Source organism: Miniopterus natalensis, chromosome 1 (genome assembly GCF_054644295.1).
Source record: "Miniopterus natalensis isolate mMinNat1 chromosome 1, mMinNat1.hap1, whole genome shotgun sequence".
Lineage (NCBI taxonomy): Eukaryota > Metazoa > Chordata > Mammalia > Chiroptera > Miniopteridae > Miniopterus > Miniopterus natalensis.
In genome coordinates this window covers 167,667,284-167,688,293 of record NC_142081.1, presented here as the reverse complement: position 1 = coordinate 167,688,293, position 21,010 = coordinate 167,667,284, and the positions used below count along the sequence as shown (strand labels likewise).

Sequence of the window (21,010 nt, the reverse complement as noted above, 5' to 3'; positions counted from 1 at the left end):
TGCTATGAACTAGATATGTGATTTGTAAATTTTTTTTGAGATATGAGCATGATCTAATAATATTCTTGTTAGTGTACAAATAGTAATTTGTCTTAGAAGAAATGAATTTGGGAAAATAACAGGAATAGAAATTGATAAATTCCTGAAATTTAATCTTAGGTACCAATTTATTCTAACTTTTAAGTTATATATAGATATATATACATATAAAATGCTTTCTTGTCAAGAAACTTAATTTACCTCAAGTTATTCAAAACAAACTGTTTAGATTACCTAATATTAGTGACTAAATTTAATTTAATTTATTTTTTCCTTTTTATTGAATTTATTGGGGTGACACTGGTTAACAAAATTATACAGGTTTCAGGAGCACAATTCCACAGCACATCATCTGTGCACTGTATTGTGTGTTCACCACCCCAAGTCACGTCTTTCCATTACCATTTATATGCCCTGTACCCTACTCCACTAAAATTAATTTTAATTTATATAGGAAATTTATTTTAAAATACGAAGCATTTTTTTCCATTTTTGAATCCTGTTATCTCTATATATCCTCTAGATATTTATTTTGAAATAGTAAAATTATAAGGTGACTACATGATATTAGGATCTCAAATTTCAACTCCATTTATTTTTCTAATTTTCTATTTTTCATTTTCTTTTAAAGGAATTACTACACTTAAAATATCACCAATAAGGTATTTGTTCAAAAACACATTAATGTTTGTGACAACTGATGGTAATTTTTTTTAGTTCTATTGAATATTAAACACAACACCAAGATTTAGAGAGTAGATTATTTTCTTCATATTCTATTAAATATAGAGGGTAAAAAGAAAAAAAACATGTGTACTCAAGTTTCCTAAATGTGTATCAAAAAGAAAAATAATTTTGTAGAGAGATTGTCTTTAAACTATTTTTGTATTCAGTTCTTATTTAGTTAACAAATGCTTAATGATATCTGTTTAGATACATTTTCTGTGCTCTTCTAGAATGTATATTCCCATTGGTGGGAAAATAATAAGCAATGCATTAGAAATAAAATGCCATTTATTGAAAAATGCTATGGGGGAAAATAAGATACAAAGCCTTATGTGTAAGTTATTAATAAATGTGCATGTACTAAACTGAATGGATGAATTTTCATAAAAATGAACTTTAGTTTATCTTATTTAGCTCATGTTCTACTGTGTATGAATTGCCTTTATAAATTTGTCACATTAAATATTAAGGACACAAATTTAATCTTAAATTTTAAGTCCATACTCATTCATTGACACTAAAATTGCAGGCACTTAAAGAACCAATAATGATTTAAAAAATTATTAGGAACTCAATCGTTTCATTTTTCTAAGTCATCAACACAGATCTTAGTAGCCAGCATAGTGAATGGATCTGTATAAATACTGTAATGTAACAAATAAGACCCAGGTTGGATCAAGGATTTACCTCAAGATTATAGCAGTTTCAGTTAAATGCCTTTTAGCTCATGTGAGTCAGCTCACAAGTACATCTTTTATATTTCGTTATCTGCTCAGAGAGACTTCCTTTTTCTAATTAAAAAAAGTAAAAATCACACAAATAACATCATAAATGCCTAAGCATTTATAATTAACTGTATAAGACATAACATTTATATATGCAATTAAATAGCATCTTGTTATAACATTTATACTTGAGCTTTCATTTTAATAGCCATTTAATACATAAATGGAATAGAAAGAAACATGATTTCATCAAGTGTTTCTAGTTTGGGCTTGACCTTAAAAGTAGATGTAGTTGTTATAGTAAATTGTTGTCTTTGTATTGTCATTTCAAGAGTGCCAGAAATCCCCTGGATCCACTAATTTCCTGATTTGCTGTGGGGTCACATCTCCAATAAGATCACTTCTTGGCTTTTATTAAAATACAGGTGTTCCTAGGAAGGGTAACAACTTGAACCCTAGTAGAACTTTATGCTTTCGGTAAAGGAGTTTATCACACTGTTTCCTAAGTAAGGCAGGTAAGAAGGAATAAGAGTTTGAGAAAAGGGGGCCTATTGCAGAGAAAAGAAAATACTGTGGAAACAGTAGCTCCAAAGTAAGGGAGTCTGAGCAACTTTGGTCTTGGTTTGGTCCTGTTCACTAACTCAGAGAAAAACCTGTTTGTGTACTAAATTATAATTAGCAAAGGATATGGTGACTGATAGTGTTACTGTCCGTTGACAAACTATTTCTTAAATGTCGCTTAACAGAAGGAAGTAATTGAGCTGAGTATTGTAGAGAAATAGAAAGAGAAAAAGCAGGTAGAAAGCTGAGGGTTCTGTTTCAGATCTGGCCGAGTATTTGGGCCAGTCGGCCAAGCCAGGTGTCTCAGAGTTACCCAGATAAACAGCCATTGTTCAGTGAGTACAACGGTTGTATAGTACCTGCATCTTGGCAAAAGACAGAGAGCCAAAGCTAAATAATACAATTCTTCTACCAAAGAGATTAAAAATTAGTCACATTTGGACCTATTCAGAGCTGTTTCATTTGCCCATTGCTTGCATCTTTGCTTTTTCCCACTTTCAGGGTATTCGGTAGAAAAATATAAGCCTCAGTTACAGAGCTAATATTCTCCCAAGGGTGAATTCAATTAAAGTAAAATGACTGTAGAAATGAAATGACAAAGGAGCAGACAGATATAGCCCCTCTTAACTTTCCTTTTCATAGGTATGACTAAAGCGGAGGGTGGGAGGGTGTGTATACTCACTTGCAGCATTCAGGACGTACTGATACCAAAAATGTGTATGTTGTTCATCTGAAATTTAATTATCACCTATCATCCTGCATTTCTTACTTGAATCTGGCAATCCTATTTTGGGGGCATGACACTCAAAAAATTTCATCAGTGACACATTGAAAAGAAAAAAATAGGACCACAAAAATGCAGTAAATGTAGTGCTTTATTGTAAAAGAAGACATCAGTTTTGTTATGGAAGTGGTTATCCGCCTGTGAGGTTTTGTGAGAAAGCAGTGAGTAGGAGGGTTATCAGAAATCGGATGAAAAGTTCCAACAGCAGACTTAAATGGGCAGGATTCATGATACACAGTAAACCGAAGTAGGCCTTTCAGTGTGTGTTTGTACACTTTGTGTATCCCTCCGCAGCGTGGGTTTACTTGAGTGCAGCTTAATCATTTTCCTAAAGGGCCAGAGATGCTCTGTTATGATTACTCAACTCTGCCTTTGGAAGCATGAAAGAAGTCATAGGTAGTACATTAAAAAATGGGCATGGCTGTCTTCCAATAAAGCTTTATTTACAAAAACAGGCTACCTGCTGGTTTTGCTTGGGCTTGCAAACCCATGACTTGGTTTCTTGACTACAAACTCTCACATAAGCAAATGCACAAGTTGCTTTATGCTCAAACAGTTTCTCAAGCACACCAATTTCATTGCAACAAATTGATGTTCTTAAAATAAGTCATTGCCCGGCCGGGCGTGGCTCAGTGGTTGTGCATCGACCTAGGATCCAAGAGACCTAGGTTGGATTCCTAGTCAGGGCACATCCCCAGTCGGGGCGTGAAGGAGGCAGCCAATCAATGTCTCTCTCATCTTTGATGTTCTATCTATCTCTCTCTCTCTCTCTTTTCCTCTCTCTGAAATCAATAAAGATATTTTTAAATAAATAAATAAATAAGTCATAGTTCACTTTTAAGCTTGGCATGTTTGGATAAGGGGTGCATGGACATATAGCAGGAGGGTGAAACTTAAGGTGTAATTAATACTTGTCCTGGGAATATAAATGTGTATGGTTATTAGCTGGGATATGCCAAGTCAGGTTCACTTTCTCAGCCAAGAGATGTTCGTATTTTTAGTTTTTAAATTTAATTTCTTAAACTTACCTTTGGTTTGCACTGTTTGTTCATGTATTTAAAAGTACCCATCTACTCCAGACACCTCACTAGTACATTTTGCATTTAATTTGGACTTTTAAATGAATGAAGAAACACCTTGGTGAGAAGTTCGACTGCATTGCATGTGAGGACACCTATGTATGTGATATCAGTGATAATTGAGTTAGATGTAGTTGGAGAACTTTTGTGTTTAAAGTGTGCAATGAAGGGCACTCGTATTTAAAGTTGAAACATGATGGAGTAGAAGTGATCTCTAGTTTCCTGTCACAGTTTGTGTGAATATAGCTGAGTCACCTCCTAATCATCTGACCTCTCGCTATCTCATTTGTACATTTTGCACATCTTGCTTTCCTTTAATTTCCCTTTTTCATTTAAAAAACATTTGATTGATTCTCATTCTCTCTCTCATATTTTGACTTTGAAACACTGGAAATATATAGTAATACCTCTATATATTCTCGTCTCTATTTATGAGTCTGTCTATTTATCTCTGTCTTAAATCACTAAATCTATACATACACCAGGGGAAAATGTTGTTATTGCAAAAATGTATGGTATTGTCATTGAATGTGTTTTGCCACACCTTTGGCCTCCGTCGAAGGAGGGATGACCAGACCCTGGCTGAGGCCCGTGCAGCGCACCGTGACCTCTGAGGTCACAGACTGCAAGGGGCATGGAGAGAACACAGGAGTTCCGAGAAGAGGGTGTGTGTTTTGAGCGTGTGAGGGGTGAATTGGAGAGGTGAGAGGTGGCACCTTGGATGTGATTTACCAGCCTTACTCAGTAACCGTGTGTGAGACGGATGCTCGTATTTGAAACTTCGGAGGTATTTGGCTGGTCAGAGTGCCTCTTCTGTAGGAAGCAGGGAGAGCTGTAGAAACGAGGCGTCAGAAACCCTGTTAGACTGCTGTGCAGAGCGCACACTGCATGCCGCCTTGTCCTCTGGGCTCGGTAATGATCACTTCCATACACTGCTAGAGGTATGTGAAAACTAAAAGGGGTGCCGCATTGAGTGTCGGCCTAGGCTCCAGGAGGTCACGGTTCGATTCCCGGTCGGGGCACAGGCCCAGGTTGCAGGCTGCATCCCCAGTGAGGGGCATGCAGGAGGCAGCCGATGATTGACTCTCATCATTGATGTTTCTCTCTCTCCCTCCCTTCCTCTCTCTGAAATCAATAAAGATATATTTAAAAAAAAAAAAACACTAAAAGGGCAACACGACTTCTTTGATAGAACAAATTGTAATTTTTGTAATAATACAGTAAGGAGTACAAATATTCCTCAAAATTAAACATATGACACATTGTAGAATATCCAGTGTTAATCTGCATGCTCTTGTTTTCCTCAAATGTATGTACTCTGAGTATATTCAAGTTCATGGGAAAATTATACTAAACATTTATATTAGTGGGTCAGTTTCTTTATTAAAACTATAAACTACATTTTAAAAACCAATTCTCTCTTGTATTTCCAGAAATATATCTTTAATTTATTTCCCGTTTATATGGAAATTGGCAATTATATCTAAAGCAGAAATTTCATGCAATTCTTAACCAAGCATTTTGGGTTGGAGATGAAGGGATAGATCTTATCAGGGGACTGAGAGTACTCAAAGTTTAGGGATCTAGTAACATGCTTTAAAAACTTTAATAGCATTAGCTCCTTTTGATCTAATTACCTATCCTTTTAATTTTTGAAATGTCTAAAATCAACATCCGATTGGTGTTTCTCGTCTTTTAGGATATATTCCTAGAAGTGGGATCACTGGGTCAAATGGCAGGTCAATTTTTAATTTTTTGAAGAACCTCCGTACTGTTTTCCGTAGTGGCTGCCCCAGTCTGCATTCCCACCAGCAGTGTACCAGGGTCCCCTTTTCCCCATACCCACTGCCAGCACATGCCATTTGTTGATTTGCTCATGGTAGTCATTCTGACAGGTGTGAAGTGATACCTCATTGTGGTTTTAATTTGCATCTCTGATGATTAGCAGTTTTTTCACATGACTCTTGGCCTTCTGTGTTTCCTAATTGGAGAAGTGTCTATTTAAGTCCTTTGTCCATTTTTAAATTAGATTATTTGTCTTCCTTTTGTTAAGTTGTATGAGTTCCCCTATATTTATAGCAGCATTATTTACAATAGCTAAGATCTGGAAACAGCCCAAGTGCCCATCAGTAGCTGAGTGGATAAAAAAGCTGTGGCACATTTACACCATGGAATACTATGTAGCTGTAAAAACAAAGGATCTCTTACCTTTTGGGACGACATGGAGGAAACTGGAGAGTATTATGCTAAGCAAAATAAGCCAGTCAGAGAAAGACAAGTACCACATGATCTCACTCATATGTGGAATATAATAAACAAAATAAACGGATGCACAAAATAGATCCAGAGACATAGAGGCATGGAGCAGACTGAGGGATCTCAGAGGGAAGGCGGGGGTTGGGGTTGGAGAGAGATTAATCAAAGAACTAATATGTTTATAAGCATAACCTATGGACACAGACATTGTTATGGGGAAGGCCTGAGGGTGGGGTGGATGCGGGGTAGAGGGGATCAATGGGGGGAAAAGGGAACATCTATAGTACTTTCAACAATAAACATAAATTAAAAATTAAAAATAAAATCAACATCCATTGAATATTTATTTCAAAGTGACATATGTTTAATTATATCAAGAATTATGACTCTATGAAGAATTTTTATAGAATGAAAAATATCCTCCAGTTATTTAAATACAATTATGTAATCTTGTGTGAAATTTTATTTGATTGAGAATGTTTGCTAATATTAAGAGCTACAGTAATATTGCTGAGGCTATTGCCTTTGTTTATTTTCCAGCTTTTTGTAATAATAAACGTTAGGGAACACTTGGTCTATAATTATTTTGAATATTTTAAATGCCTTGATTTTACTATCTGGACATGAGTAAATTTGTCTTTACTAGAGTTCCGAGGATCTGCTAAGATATCCTTTGGATAGATTATTTCTGAGACATTTGATTTCCTACTTCAGATATTTAGTATTTAAAAAACCAAAATAGGGAAAAAATGAACGTAAACCCATATTGCCAAAGAATAGTAACCACTTGAGTTTCGGTGCTTCTGTTAAATAGAAGGTGTGATGGAAACATTTCTACGTAATTCCTTAGTAGAGCTAATTGATTTGGTGGTTTTAGTGGAACTTAGTTTCTTTCTTGGCAAACGAATGATAATCACATTGATTTTTCTCCTCATTAATAGTATTTTTCATTAATATTGTTATTTTGTCTTCTTTTAAATATTTTGGCAGGTTCATTATAATTCTGTATGAGTTTCAAAATAGTGCCAGATTTTAATGATGATTTCTTTATGATCTGAGGAAACTTTCAAATTGCATTGAATGTTGGTGCAAAAGTCCTAATTATATCAAATTATTTACCTTTTTAAAATATTTATTGTCATCCTCACAAAGTAATGCATTGTAAAATTCCACATGTGCTATATAGAATGTGCAATAATTTAGGATTAAGTCACTTAACATATATGAACTCATGTTCTGACACATTCATGCACATATTGCTTTTAATTGTGTGCTAGGGAAGCAATAAATAGCCAGGCACCAGCAGGCTTTCCTCTGTAGTCTTTATAGTTATAAAAATCACATTAGGCTATCAGCTCTCTAAATCATTGCATCATATTTTGCAACAGGTGCTGCAAAGGAATTAAACATAAAAGGAAATAAAACAGAGTCAAAACCCCATTGTTGCAAAACCATTACCACTGGAATAATTTCTTCCATCCTTTCACCCACACCCCTACCGTAGAGCTGCCACCATCTCTTAAGCAATAGTCTGGTAACTTTTTGTGAAACTGTGTCTGTGTTTTACTGCTACGCATATAAATCATATAAATACCAGGTACCTGGGCTTCAGCAGTTGTTTTCCTGACTTTGTGGCTTTGGTGAATCTTTATGAGGTCCAGCTGGAATACCAGTGCTGGATGGCTAGCGAGGGATCTCTCTTTTTTCAACAGGTCTGCTTTTGTCAAATCACCCAGAAGGGGACCATTTTTCTCTTTTTTAGAATGTCCTAAATATTCTGTAGTATACAAAATGATTAGAATTTAGCTAAAATTTCACTTTATCAAAACCTTAAACTCAACTGAGCTAAAAATTATTTTCCTTTGTCCAAAATAATAGTGTCTTATGAATCTGCATGCAAATAGTGGAGAGAAGGGAGATTCTTGCGATATAAATTGGAGATAAGAGTGGGGTAATTACTCACAATTGTGAGAAGTCATTGGTTATTTTTTTAAAATTAAATTTATTGGGATGACATTGGTTAATAGAATCATATAGGTTTCAAGTGTACATTTCTATAATACAAGATCTGTATATTGCACTGTGTATGTACCACCCAAAGTCAAATCATCTTCCGTCACTATTAGACCCCCTTCACCCCAACTCCCCTAACACCCTGTTCCCTCTGGCAACCACCACACTGCTGTTTCTGTCCACGAGTTTCAGTTATAATTCCCACATGAGTAAAATCATTTGGTTTTTAGCTTTTTCTGACTGACTTAATTCACTTAGCAGAACATTCTCAAGGTCCATCCATGTTGTTGCAAATGGCAGTGTTTCGTCTTTTCTGTGGCCGAGTAGTGTTCCATTGAGTACATGCACCACATCCTCTCCATCCAGCCCTCTATTGAAGGACACCTTGGTTGTCTCTAGAGAAGTCATTGTTCCTTGTTTATTGAACTTGATGATAAAGGCTCTGTTACAGTGGCTGGCATAAAGAGAGTGAATGTTTGTTAGCAGAGTCTGGACTGCAGACTCAGTCACAGGAAAAGGGCACCTAACTTCTCTACTTCAGTTATTAACTATCAGCACAACTATCCATTTGTACTGACAGAGCTCCCCATTTCTCAGGTAATAGGTAAGATGACAGACTAAAGTAAACTTGCTTACTAACGTATATATAAGATGTTTTCATTAAACTCTTCCTACTTTGTGTCCCTTGCACCAGCCTCAGAGTCCTGCCCTGCACACTCTACTTGGCCAGGCTTGGCCATAGAATTCAGCCTTAACTTCAGCATTGGAATTTTCTCGGTTCTTAATGGGAGGTCCAGCTACCAGGATACCTAACTGACTCCTGCTCAGCGCTCAGACCCTAGAAGGGCCGTATTGCCTTGTGTTTGGAGCTCTGGCTCTGGAGTCACCCTGCCTGGTTTGAATCTCTTTTTTTTTTGCTCACCATGTGACTTTGTGAACAGTGATATATTCTTGGAAAATGATTTGTTTTGTGCCTCAGTTCCCGAATCTATAGAAGAGATTATTATAATAGTGTATAACTTGAATTTTTTAAATGAATTAAACTTCCCCCAATGTTTTAAACAGAGCTGAGTACATAGTAGGTGTTCAGAACAGGGAAGGCTAAAAAGACCTGTTTATAACATCACAGCCCCATAGATTTCTCTTTAGAAGCATTGGTCCGAGTTGTAGTTTTATCTGTGTGTGTGCGTGTGTGTGTGCGCGCACGTGCGATTCATGTTTGTCTCTTCATTTGAAGCCTATACTCTTGGATATTTGAAATCTTATTTTATATGAAGATGTGTTTTTATATCATCCTAATAACATTTATCTCTTGTAAAATATTCACTCTTTTGAGGGTGATTCCTATAGGGAAAAAAAAGTATATTTGGCCGTATGAATATTCTACATTCCAAACATTACCCATTTTCAAGGCCATTTATAGTTTACATCATGAGAATATTGCACAAAATACAAGTGCCAAGGAAACATTTAATATGGGAACTCATTGAGGGATGAGTGTGGATGATTTGTTTGAGAAGTCAAATATAACTTCAACGCCCCTAACTATGTATGCCTAGGAAGGCAATGAAAACACTATTTTTTATCATAATGTGTACCCAAATAAGAATTAATTTTATTGTGTTTTATTTGATTGTTTAAAGAGCAATAATATAATGCAACTGATATGCTTTCTACAGGCTAGCTTTGTTTTCTTCATTATTAATAATATACACTGAATAGGTACGGCTAATTTGAATTGAACTTTTTTCTTTGAATTACTTTATTTTTCACACTTGAAGAGAGTACGTCATAGTAAGCTTGTGGACAGCTGAGAGGAAAGTCTTTTTTTATTTAATCAGAAAAACTGACTTTTAAAGGTGCTGGGGAGGAAAATTCTGATTCCAAGTATTTTCCAAGGCAGATCCATTTTTTTTTTTTTTACAAAAAGAATATGTTCAGTTCTAGGATCTGGAAGTTGATTATATGAAAATTATCTGGGATCCCATAGCTTTTATTTTTTATTTTTATTGTTTTTAATTAGACTTTATTTTTATTGTTGACATTATTACCCTTTTAGAGAGTCTTCCTGTATTCCCAGAGTAGGCATCCTGAGTTTAAAGAGTGCTGTATTAAATACTTAAATAGTAACTGTAACTAACAGTGGAACCAATAAAACAGGACAGGTATTTTTTTATTTTTATTTCTAATCCTCACCTGAGGATATGTTTTTATTGACTTGACAGAGAAAGAGAGAGAGAGAGAGAGAAAGAGAGAGAGAAACATCAATTGGTTGCCGTTGCCTCCCATACTCAACCTGACTGGGGATTGAACCGGAAACCTTTTGGTGCATGAGATGACACTCCAAAGAACTGAGCCACCCGGCCAGGGCTAAAACAGGGCAGTTTTTGTCTAATTGACAAAAGCATTTAGAGAACAGTGATTTATTGGAATTGCAGAAATGGTCAATATAGTTATTATTAAACAAATTTTTTGCTATTTCTGAACATTCTTGTAAGATATCTGTTCTAAGGTCTCAAATGTCATGATCACAAATAGATGGAAACTGCTAGGTCTATTTGAGAAACAGTAAACTAGTTAGCTCTCAGTAGATGGCTGTGTTTGGCTCTGAGGACTAATTTAAGTATTTTTAACATATCATTGGTGTGCTATTATGCTTAATGAGACACCGATTAATAGAAAATCACGGTGCCTGTGATGGTGTTGGAAGGATGAAAGAGTAGAATATACATAATGCTTTGGGGTGGAGAGCTACTTGCACAATGACAGTGGTTTTGGCATAAGATATTGTATTAGTTACCATTGCTGCATGAAAAGATTACTCCACAACTAGCATCTTAAAACTGGCATTATCTTATAATTTATGTGGGTCACAGAACCGGGCCTCTGGCTCAGTGTCTCTTATGAGGTTACAGTCAAGCTTGCTGGCCAGAGCTGCAGTCTCCCCTGGAGGCTTTCTTGGAGAAGAACCCGCTTCTAAGCTCACTCTGTGGGCCTCTCTACAGGGCTGCGTCACGGCCTGGCAGCTGGGTTCCTCCAGAGTGAGCCATGCAAAATAGAAACGGAAGCCACTGTCGTTTTATTATCTAATCTCTAAAGTGGCTTTCCACCACTTCTACCATGTTCTCTATGCTAGAAGTGAGTCATAAATCCAGTCCATACTCAAGGGGAATAGATTACACAGGGGTATAGATACCTGCAGGGGAAAAACAGTGGGGTCTATCTTAAAACTTCCTACCACAGATATTAAAGCCTGAGATACAAATTTGGTAGAAATAGAAATAACTATATTGACAAAAGTATTGATAACCTTTGGAGAGCGAGCCCTAAATATTAACCATGTCTCTGTGTCTAATTCAAGGTATGCCCTTCAGGGAACTAACCTTTAGGCCATAGGCTTTCCCTTTGCACAAGCAGGTGTTGGTTTCAATGATACCTAAGGTTTCTTTATTATTTGGTGTGATTTCCTTTTATCCTTTGTATCTGATTGAATTTGGGAGCCAGGAAATTTGATTGGATATCAGGGTCAGCAGTGATACAAATAAGTTTAGATTAAAAATTATGAAGAGGCCTTTGGATTTAACAGTTATAATAAGGCCATTGGGGAGTTTTCTGGAATGTTTTTAGTGTGAAAGATACAGACCCTGCACTAAAAATAATTAGAGCTTGAAGTGCCTGTGAAGTAATGGAGCCAACATTTCTTGGCTGCTAAGGTGAAAATGTTGGTAGAGAAAGGAAAAAGACGCCTACTTGTATGTGTTTGACTGTGTGTGTGTGTGTGTGTGTGTGTGTGTGTGTGTAAAGTATGTGAGACCTTAATATATTTCTGAGAAAGACAGAGACCAGCGATAAAAGGAGCCTCAGCTGTATTCACTTTGTACCCGTGTTACTTTGTACAGTGCCTGGAGCAAAGCAAACCCAGGGCAGGGGTCTGGTAAATGAATGAAAGCAGCTTTTCCTCCTCTGAACTCTGGGGGCAGAAGATACACCCCTAAGCAGCCTCTAGATTGAGTGCCTAGATTGAACACTGACTTCGGCACTTACTCATTTGGTGACATGTATTTCAGCAAGTTCATTGAAGTTATTGTGTCTCAGCTTTTCCACATGTAAAATGGGTATAATTCCAGACTCTATAAGAATTATACCCAAAATATATATAGTGTTTATAATGGGGCACTAAAACGTGCTAAGAATTTAATGCATAGTTTTATTTAAAGGGAAAATATTTTTAAGGCATTTTCTTTGACCTAACCAACTCTAATTTCTCTGTTATGTGGAATCATAATCATTGGCTTGTTTTATTACAATCGAGTGAAGCAGAAATTTAATGACCTTCTTAGATGCTAAGCCTTTTGCTTGTTGATGGGAACATAAAAATGAATAAAACATGATCTTGCCCTTTTTGGTCTTACTGTCCAGGAGGAGATACACATGTGTGACAAAGAGAATAATAAAGGATGCCTTACAGAATCCTGATAGAATTGTGAATAAGAACTTTGAGGAATTGTCAGGAAAGCCTTTGCAGGGGAAAAAAATCCATGAATATGATAGAAGTAGGGCTTATTCTGTGTTGGGAAGAGATTAACAAATGGATTAGCAATATAAGTGATTGGGGAACCTCTACAATATTACATTTGTGATACAGCCAGCAGACAGAATACTTTACAAAAGTAAGTTTTGGTGTACAGTGGAATTTGAGACAACTTGTAAAATCCCTCCGAAATATTCAGATGTATTCTTGGCATGTAGGTGGGTACAGGTGTCTTATATGAATAATTTCTTAATAGGGAAAGAAAAGAATGCAAAGAAGATCCTATGACCTTTTGTGAATGACAATGAAAGGAAAATCAGCGTGCGCCTTCTCCGCGGGAGGCTCTGGCCTGCTTCTCTACCACGCGAGGCTCTGAAAGTCAAGTGCCTCTCAGACAAACGGGCCCACTGAGTGCTCTGATAGCTAGCGCTTTTAGGACTCTGAGATTATTTCTCTTTATTTACATTATTTGATGAATACAGAGGCTTTATAGAATAGTATTTGTTGGTAAATTTATAAAACCAAAGTGGCATCATCATTGCTCTAAAGTGTTGATTTTTTTTTTTTTTTGAAGACGAACAAGTTAAAAATATTCATTTGTCTCATAAGAAGAAACAGCTAGCACACTTCAAATGGCAAAATAAACAAAAAGCTAGAACTGTTCTCCTTGTGTTTCTTTTATAGTTTTTTAGCCTAAACAGGAATAAATTGGTTAACTTCATCAGCACCATGATAGATTTTATTAATGAAAAAAATTACATATCTCATAGCTTTAGCACTGAGGAGTTACCAGCTCTTTAGCAGCTAAAGCATAAATGGATTTCACTGGAGTGTTATTTTGTTGCACCTATTTACCCAAATGCAGTGTAGCTTCTCCAAAGATAAATTATTTTCCCCCACAAGATTTTGTTGCTGGTTAAATTAATATAAATTACTGTCCAACTCTCATTAAATCACTATTGCCCAATCGCATAAAGTTACATTTTTAATTTAAAATGATTAATCTCTCACCAAAGAATGTGCGTGCACTCTGTAACAATCAATTCAACTATTTTAGACTCCATCTAACAAACCGCTTTGGACTGTGGAGGGAAATGTGAATTATCTTCCCACTGTGCTCTCATTAAGCATTCTGAACTGAGTTTTACAAGGTAGGACACTGTTAAAAGCGTTTTTATCATCGATGTGTTCTAGTAGGATTTATTGTATGTCGCATGTCATAGGGTCCCGTAATTCTCTGTGCAGAAAATGGTGGTATTTGGCCCTGGCAGGTGTGGCTCAGTGGGCTGGGCGTCACCCCCTGCACCAGGAGGTTGCCTGTTCCTCTCCTGGTCAGGCACAGGACTGGGCTGCAGGCTCCGTCACCGGTTGTGGGCTTGCAGGAGGCAGCTGATTGGTGTTTCACTCTCATCTACCGATGTTTCTCTTTTCCTCTCCCTTCCTCTCTCTAAAAATCAATAAAAATATTTTGAAAAAATCGGTATGTGTTAGAATCATGACATTTTAAGCATATTTTATTAGAACCTGCAGAGAATGAAATAAACTGGGTTACCATTACCAAACTACTACGTAACCTCAGCCAAGAGAGAAAGAAAATACTTCATTCTGTGTGAACCCAGAGCTCATTCCTGAAAGTGACAAAGATTTATAGTTTCTTTTCTGTCAGTCTCGCTTAGTTCCCATGGTACTACATCTTTCTGGAAGTACATAAGAAACAGTTAGTGCTGATGGCAAGATCTTTTCTATAAAGGTGTATTTTAAAGGTGGATTTGGGAAATGTTAGCAAAGCTACTCTGATTTTTTGAAACAGTGATGAATTATGACTACCAACTGTACGTCTTGATTAATATTCATAAAATATATCTTACATTTTCTTTGTTTTGTCAAAATACCTGCCAAGATCTTATGTTAACTGCTATGACTATAAGATTCCTCAGGAGCCTTGATAATATTTCAAGGATTAAAACTTCAAGAATATTAAATCAAGGATAAATGAAAATTTTAAATTCTGTTAAGTAAGTAGATTTATAGACTATGTGCATTTAGTGTTAAAATCTATAGACATCGTCTTGTTCATTGAGAAGCAGATCTATAGCTCATGTACTGATGAAAAAATGACAGCCTTTAATTTCCAAAAGTCCATGATGTTACACAAGCATTTTAGTTAAGGATTTAGACTTTCCTCTTAAAAGATAAAGTAGCTTTTCAGAAACTTTGTGTAGATTAGCAGCACTACAATCTATCTGGCCCTGAGGCACTTCTGTGGCCTGTGCTCAGTTTGGGTCATAAAACTACTCATATTTATAATTGTATTTCTAGGTCAGACTTTCTGTTGCACAATAGCTATCCTGTTCTATCTTCTGCTAATTCCTTTCTAAATTCAGTGTTTTCCTACCCTTTCTTACCATAATAAATTATTCAAGAAATATCCTTGCCTGTCAATAGTTTTTGTAATCCTCCTGAGCATATGTTTTTCATTGATTTGAGAGAGAGGAAGGGAGGGAGAGAGAGAAGCATCCATTCCTGGGCTGCTCCCGTGTGCGCCCGACCGGGGGTGGAACCCACAACCCAGGCGTGGCCGACTGGGGCGGAGCTGCAGCCCTGTGCACGGGAGGGGCTCCGGCCAGCTGAGCCCCCTGCCCCGGGTGTGCATCGGTGAGGCTTTAAGGAGAGCTATTATTGATCACTAGGACTCTTCATTCTACCTCCAACTTCCTACTTTATTTATTTATGAAATAAAGGACTTGAGCTCATTCATTTGAAAACACTGAAGAATACAGAGAAATAAGTAAAATACAATGTACCAGATCTTACTCTTTGTGGTTTGAAATCATTATGTGGAAATATGTCTGATATATATTTTTAAAAATCTGTATTTCACAGCTTTTCAGTAATTTGGGGGGTTCAGTACATCGAAACTAATTTCAGCTACAGTTTGGGCTTTAATATAAGTAATATAAAATAAAAAAAGTCAAGTGCACCCAAGAAATTAATGTGATTCCGCATTATTCTGTTAGAATATTCATGGCCAGAATTTTCATCTGCCAGTCGGTCAAGTTTGGTGTCGTGGTCATTTCTTTTTCGTTATTATTAAGCTGTAATAGCAATTTTTAAAAATATTGATATTTTATTTAAAATAGCAATGATGAACGTTAAAGATTATTAAAATAGTTGATTTTTTAAATATTAAAAATTAATATTCAGTAAATTATCTGGACAAAAGCGCTTGGTAAAAAATGTGTGGAATCGAGAATTGGAACTGCACCCTGCATCTTTGAACTCCTTGTAAACAGAAAGTTATTTCCCAACGGTAGTCTCTAATTTCTTATTTTTCTCTTTGACTTTTGCCACATGTGCCCCATAGCAGCAAGTGTGTGTAGAAGGATGCGGAGAGGTAGGAAGTGTGTAACATCTCCTACTTGGCTTCAGGTATTAGGAGGTTGTGTATAATTGAGGTTGGAGTCAGTACATCCTGCCATAATAATATGATTTTTAATTATCTTTATTATTTTAAAACATTTAATTATTTTGGCTCAAAATATATTTGTACTAGAGAATTTGTGGAAAAACTAGTAATGTTTGATGCATTATATTTCTCCTTTGAAAAAAGGCACAAAGTATCTGGTTTTAAGAGTTTTCCTTAGTTCTGACATACCATAATTGCCCAGATATGGGCTTTGTACTTTTTATATATATTAAACTATTTCAGTTAATTTCTCCATAAAATGTCTTAAGAGTCACATGTTTCATTTTTATTTCCTTATAAATTTGCTTGAAGAATAGAACATAAAATAATAATCACTTCATTTGGAACAAAATCTCCCAAAGCCAATAAAAAGTTGATATATGTCAGAGTAATTTTTATGGGTATCTGGGAAGGGCTCTATGCTAAAAAGATTAATGCTACATTTTTCCCCCAGGTGATTTTGTCTTCTGTTTAATTTTAAGATACACAAGCTCACATTGAGATACGTATTTGTATAAAAGCCTGTGCATTGATATTGGTGTGATAACGTTATATTGGCAATAATGTTAGCCAACCTTTGCTTTCTTGGCTGAAACACCGAGCCAACTAAGTGAAAGAGAAAGGAAAGAAAGAAAAAAAAGCAGCATAGTCGGGTCATGTCTGAGAGTAGCTAATGGATGTTTTTGGTTTAATGATGTCTGAAATGTGTTTTTTAATGCTCCTTAGAATTCAAAGAAACTTTTCCATTACATTAACTGTTTTAATCACTGGGAACTCTGATGTTCTCCAGATTGCCAATCACATGTCTTTTTGGCCTCTGCTATATGTTTTCATATCTGAACCTCTAAAAATTTTGGAGAATCCAGTATGGGGCTATTTAACTCTTTCTATTTGAGAGAAAGAGGATCATTGTTACGTCTCTTTTTTGGATCTGGATAATGAACATGTGTTACAGTTTGACACTTCCTGGCAGTATTCAGCAAATTTGCTCTTAACTATTGATTTGTAACACGCATCCTTTTCTATTTAAAATGTTTAAATGTGAATATGTGTGTGCTTCTTTCATTTATGTTCATGAAAAATTAAAACACACAACTTCATTTTATTTTAGGTAATATGTTTCCATGGTGAAGAAAAAATATATAGATATGCTGTAAGAAAAACTTTTCTATCCATAGCATAGATCATTTTGGGAAATGGTCATATTTCTGTGTTTTGATTTGGAGAAGTCTGAAGCTATACTTCAGCTTGACTGCCAGCTGAACTGGATTGCTGAACTGAAAAAGTTTGTCCTATTTTCTCTCCCTTTTTAAAAAATATTATTAGCAGATAAACTCTAGACAACATTGTCAAGGAGATGCCCCTTTAACATCTTGACTCCTAACCTTTCTTTTCTTTTTTTCTTGAAACCAGACTCCCAAATAGACCCAAGTTTACTTTCTATTAGAAGAAAATTGACATTACTGAGCAACTACTCCCTGAACATAAATCAACTACCTGTGCTAGGAAATTTACATATATAAAAAGGACCTATCAGAAGATATTTAGATATACGTAAACTTTACATATGTGGAACACCGCCTCCCCCCCCCTCCACACACACACAGATGGGAGAGCAGATACTCAAAAAGTATTTGGTTATATTATCTACCTACTTACCTTCCTATGGCATTTCTTGGTGAAAATACCATTTGGCCAAAGGCATTCCTCAAATCTACAAAATTATATACTGTGTAGTATCACCCTCCCTGCTGATTGATCGGAATGCTTCTCATAGGGAGCTGTTCTTTGAAATCCTTTCATAAAATGTGTTTTACTATACGTAAATATGAGAAGTTTAGGAAATTGGAGAAAGTATAAACGAGAAACTATTTATTGAGCTCAACTTACACTATGGTGCGTAAGACTTGATTAAGGAAGGTACTTAAGGAAATTTGAAGGGTAAAAATGTAGTGTAAATTCTCTAGGAACATGTATGTCAAAGGTGATATGGCCATATAGTGTTTATATAATACAGTATTTGTGATCCTTTCTGTTTTTTTCAGTCTCTATTTCATTTACTCTGATCTTTCTTGTTTTTGCCCTTCTAACTTTGGGATTTGTTTGTGTTTCATTCTCTAGGCCTTGATGTGCACAGAATTCTTACTTTTAAATCATAGTGAATTAAGCCAAAAGATATTGACTTACTTGATGAGCCATGTATCATGTTCAGCTTGCTATTTTATATATAATTATAAATTATATAGCTTATATAATTTACATTCTTCTAATAATATACTGGCTGCGGAAATGAACAGTTATTTCAGACAACTAGAGTCTGGAATTATGTAATTGTCAATGAGCTAATTAATATGTTATAATAAGCTCAGTAATGGGAATTAATCAAATTAAAGGATTTCATATATTTTTTAATTCTATCCAAAATGACCCAGTAATTGCAAAGCTTTTTTTTAATGAGCATGTGAAAGAATAACAGGAGAGGGGAGGGAGTAGCATGGTGCTCTGTACACAGCCCGTGTTGGTTAGTGACGCTACTCTGTAGGCTTTGCTGCTTTTTTTTTTTTTTAGCTTCCTCAGGTGTAATGAGGGAGCTCAAGGAAGATGGACCTTGAGATTATCAAGTTTTAAAAGACCAATAAGACCCATCACAAATGTACATGTCCTTCCTGTGGGCAAAATTGATGCTGCATGTTAGGATAAAAGTAACACTGATGACAAGCTATGACAAGCCATTCAATACCATTCCTCCATGGAGACCTTTCTGCAAGGGATGTTTGGGATTTATATATTAAAGAAGGTCCATGATCAAGACCATGCAGAAGTTTGAGATAAAATGTTTACCTGTGTTTTATTTTAAACCACATATTAGAATATGCATTTTCATTTAAGGTAAAAAAATATATATATAAGGCTTATTATAGAGGAACAAGAAAGAAGGAACCCTTGTCAAAAGGCCACTATTTAGTTGACTAAATAATCATACTCTTTCACAAGAAAAGTAATTATCTTCCCTTTATTTTAGCTTTTCTAGAAAATGCAAAGTAAAGGATATAAACTTTGTGTTTAAATTGTGTCGTTTCATGCATAGCATATAAAACTACTCATTGGTATATTAAATCTTCATAAAAGCATGTCTGTATTTTCTTCCTGAATGCAATTGTCTTGAGATATTATAGGAAACACCTTACAGTTTAAAACCATTTAAAAATAAATCAGTCCCTAAAATGCAAGGAGAAAATAATCTTTAGGTTGCTTCCAACTGTATCTTGTTCAGTAATTGCAGACTTGCTAGTAAAGCAAAGTCAGAAAACATAGGTAAGTGTTGATTCTAAAACAGGTAGAAGAAAGTTCTTAATTGTATTTCAAACAATTTCTTAACTCTCCAAAAATTGATACAAATACAGTTATTAAATTTAAAAAAATAACCTAAAGATGTTTCAACATTTTTCATAGTAGAGAATTACCTAAATTTGGCTCTTCATCTGCCATCACTGTGAAATAAATTATGATGTTAGTTTAAAAATATCCTGATAGCATATGTATAATAATCTGCCAGCTTGGCTTTTTCTGATGGATTTTTCATTACAGTCAATCTGTGTTTCCTTACTTTATTTCTAACCACTATATATCTTTTTGTACAGATAACCAATTTTGGTAACTTTGAACGTATGTGCTCCTGAATTGTCCCTGTGAACCACCATTCCGCTGTGAAAGGACTGAACAAGGATTGATTTATGTACTGAAACACCTATGTGATTTTTAAACTCCGTAACTCAAAGATGTTTTAACCAAAGGTGGGGGAAGTGTTTTGAGGGAGGGTCAAAACAGTGGTCTCTTGAAACAAATAGGAGCAGCCCCTCCAGTGTGGCTCAGCGGTTGAGCATCAGCCTAGGATCCAGGAGATTGTGGTTCGATTCCCGTGCAGGGCACATGCCCGGGTTTCGGGCTCGATCCCCAGCAGGAGGCAGCCGATCAATGACTCTCATCATTGATGTTTCTCTCTCTCTCCCTCTTCCTTCCTTTCTCTGAAATTTTTTTTAAAAAAGGAGCAGTTAAGCAATTTTAGATTTCTTGATTATTAAGAAAATAAAATTTTATGAAAAAGTGTTTTATGGGCATTTATTTTAAATAATGTCTGTTAGAAGAATTTCAGACAGCCATTTTTATGCTTCTCTTTTTCAAGATTTCTTTCCTTATGCATTTCAGTTGCATGATCTCTATTTAGAATGGATTGCTGTTTGGCCTAAATTCATTTAAATATAACTTGGAGATAATTATATAACATATCCTTTTACCTATTGGGAAATAAAAAACAGTTACCCTATAGAATACTATCTTGCTCAAATCCATGAGATGATTTCATTGAGGTTTCTGTTTTTGAACACTGAAGAGATTGGACGCCCAGAGAATGCAGTGTAAGGACCTCTAGGTGAGATGTGTGTACTTGTTTTTTGGGTAGCTATACACTTTCACATTTTCAATGAGGCTGGGATTTTTTCAAGTGTTATTATTCCCATTTACCCAGAATTTCTTTGTTTTTTAGCAATTGTCATAATTAGTCAGTATATTTGATTGGTTTAATTATCTGTCTACCTCAAAAAATAAAGCAAAAAAATACAGCCTTATTTGTATAGATATCTTTAGGAGTCATTCAGTGCATCTTTTTAAATGACAAGTGCTTAACATATTTTACTATTATAAAATATACCAAATATACAAAAGGTACACTGAGAAAAATCAATTGACTAATGATAGCTTTGAATTCTGTATTCTTAGATATTCTCTTGTTCTACTAGGTTATTAAAATCACAAAAATTTTGAGTTGCAATA

At 35.5% G+C, this 21,010-nt stretch overlaps 1 protein-coding gene across 7 annotated transcripts in view; it reads left to right on the top strand.

Annotated features, from left to right (window-relative positions):
- Positions 1-21,010, top strand: part of ADGRL3 (adhesion G protein-coupled receptor L3) — a 697,726-nt gene that overhangs the window by 219,686 nt on the left and 457,030 nt on the right. The window contains exon 1 of one of the 7 annotated variants that reach the window (XM_087827175.1): positions 13,596-13,865. The exons of the other annotated variants lie outside the window; for them this stretch is intronic. The gene's annotated coding sequence lies outside the window, so the exon portion shown is untranslated. Of the gene's footprint in view, positions 1-13,595; positions 13,866-21,010 lie in introns of those variants that run through there. 7 annotated transcript variants of the gene reach the window in all.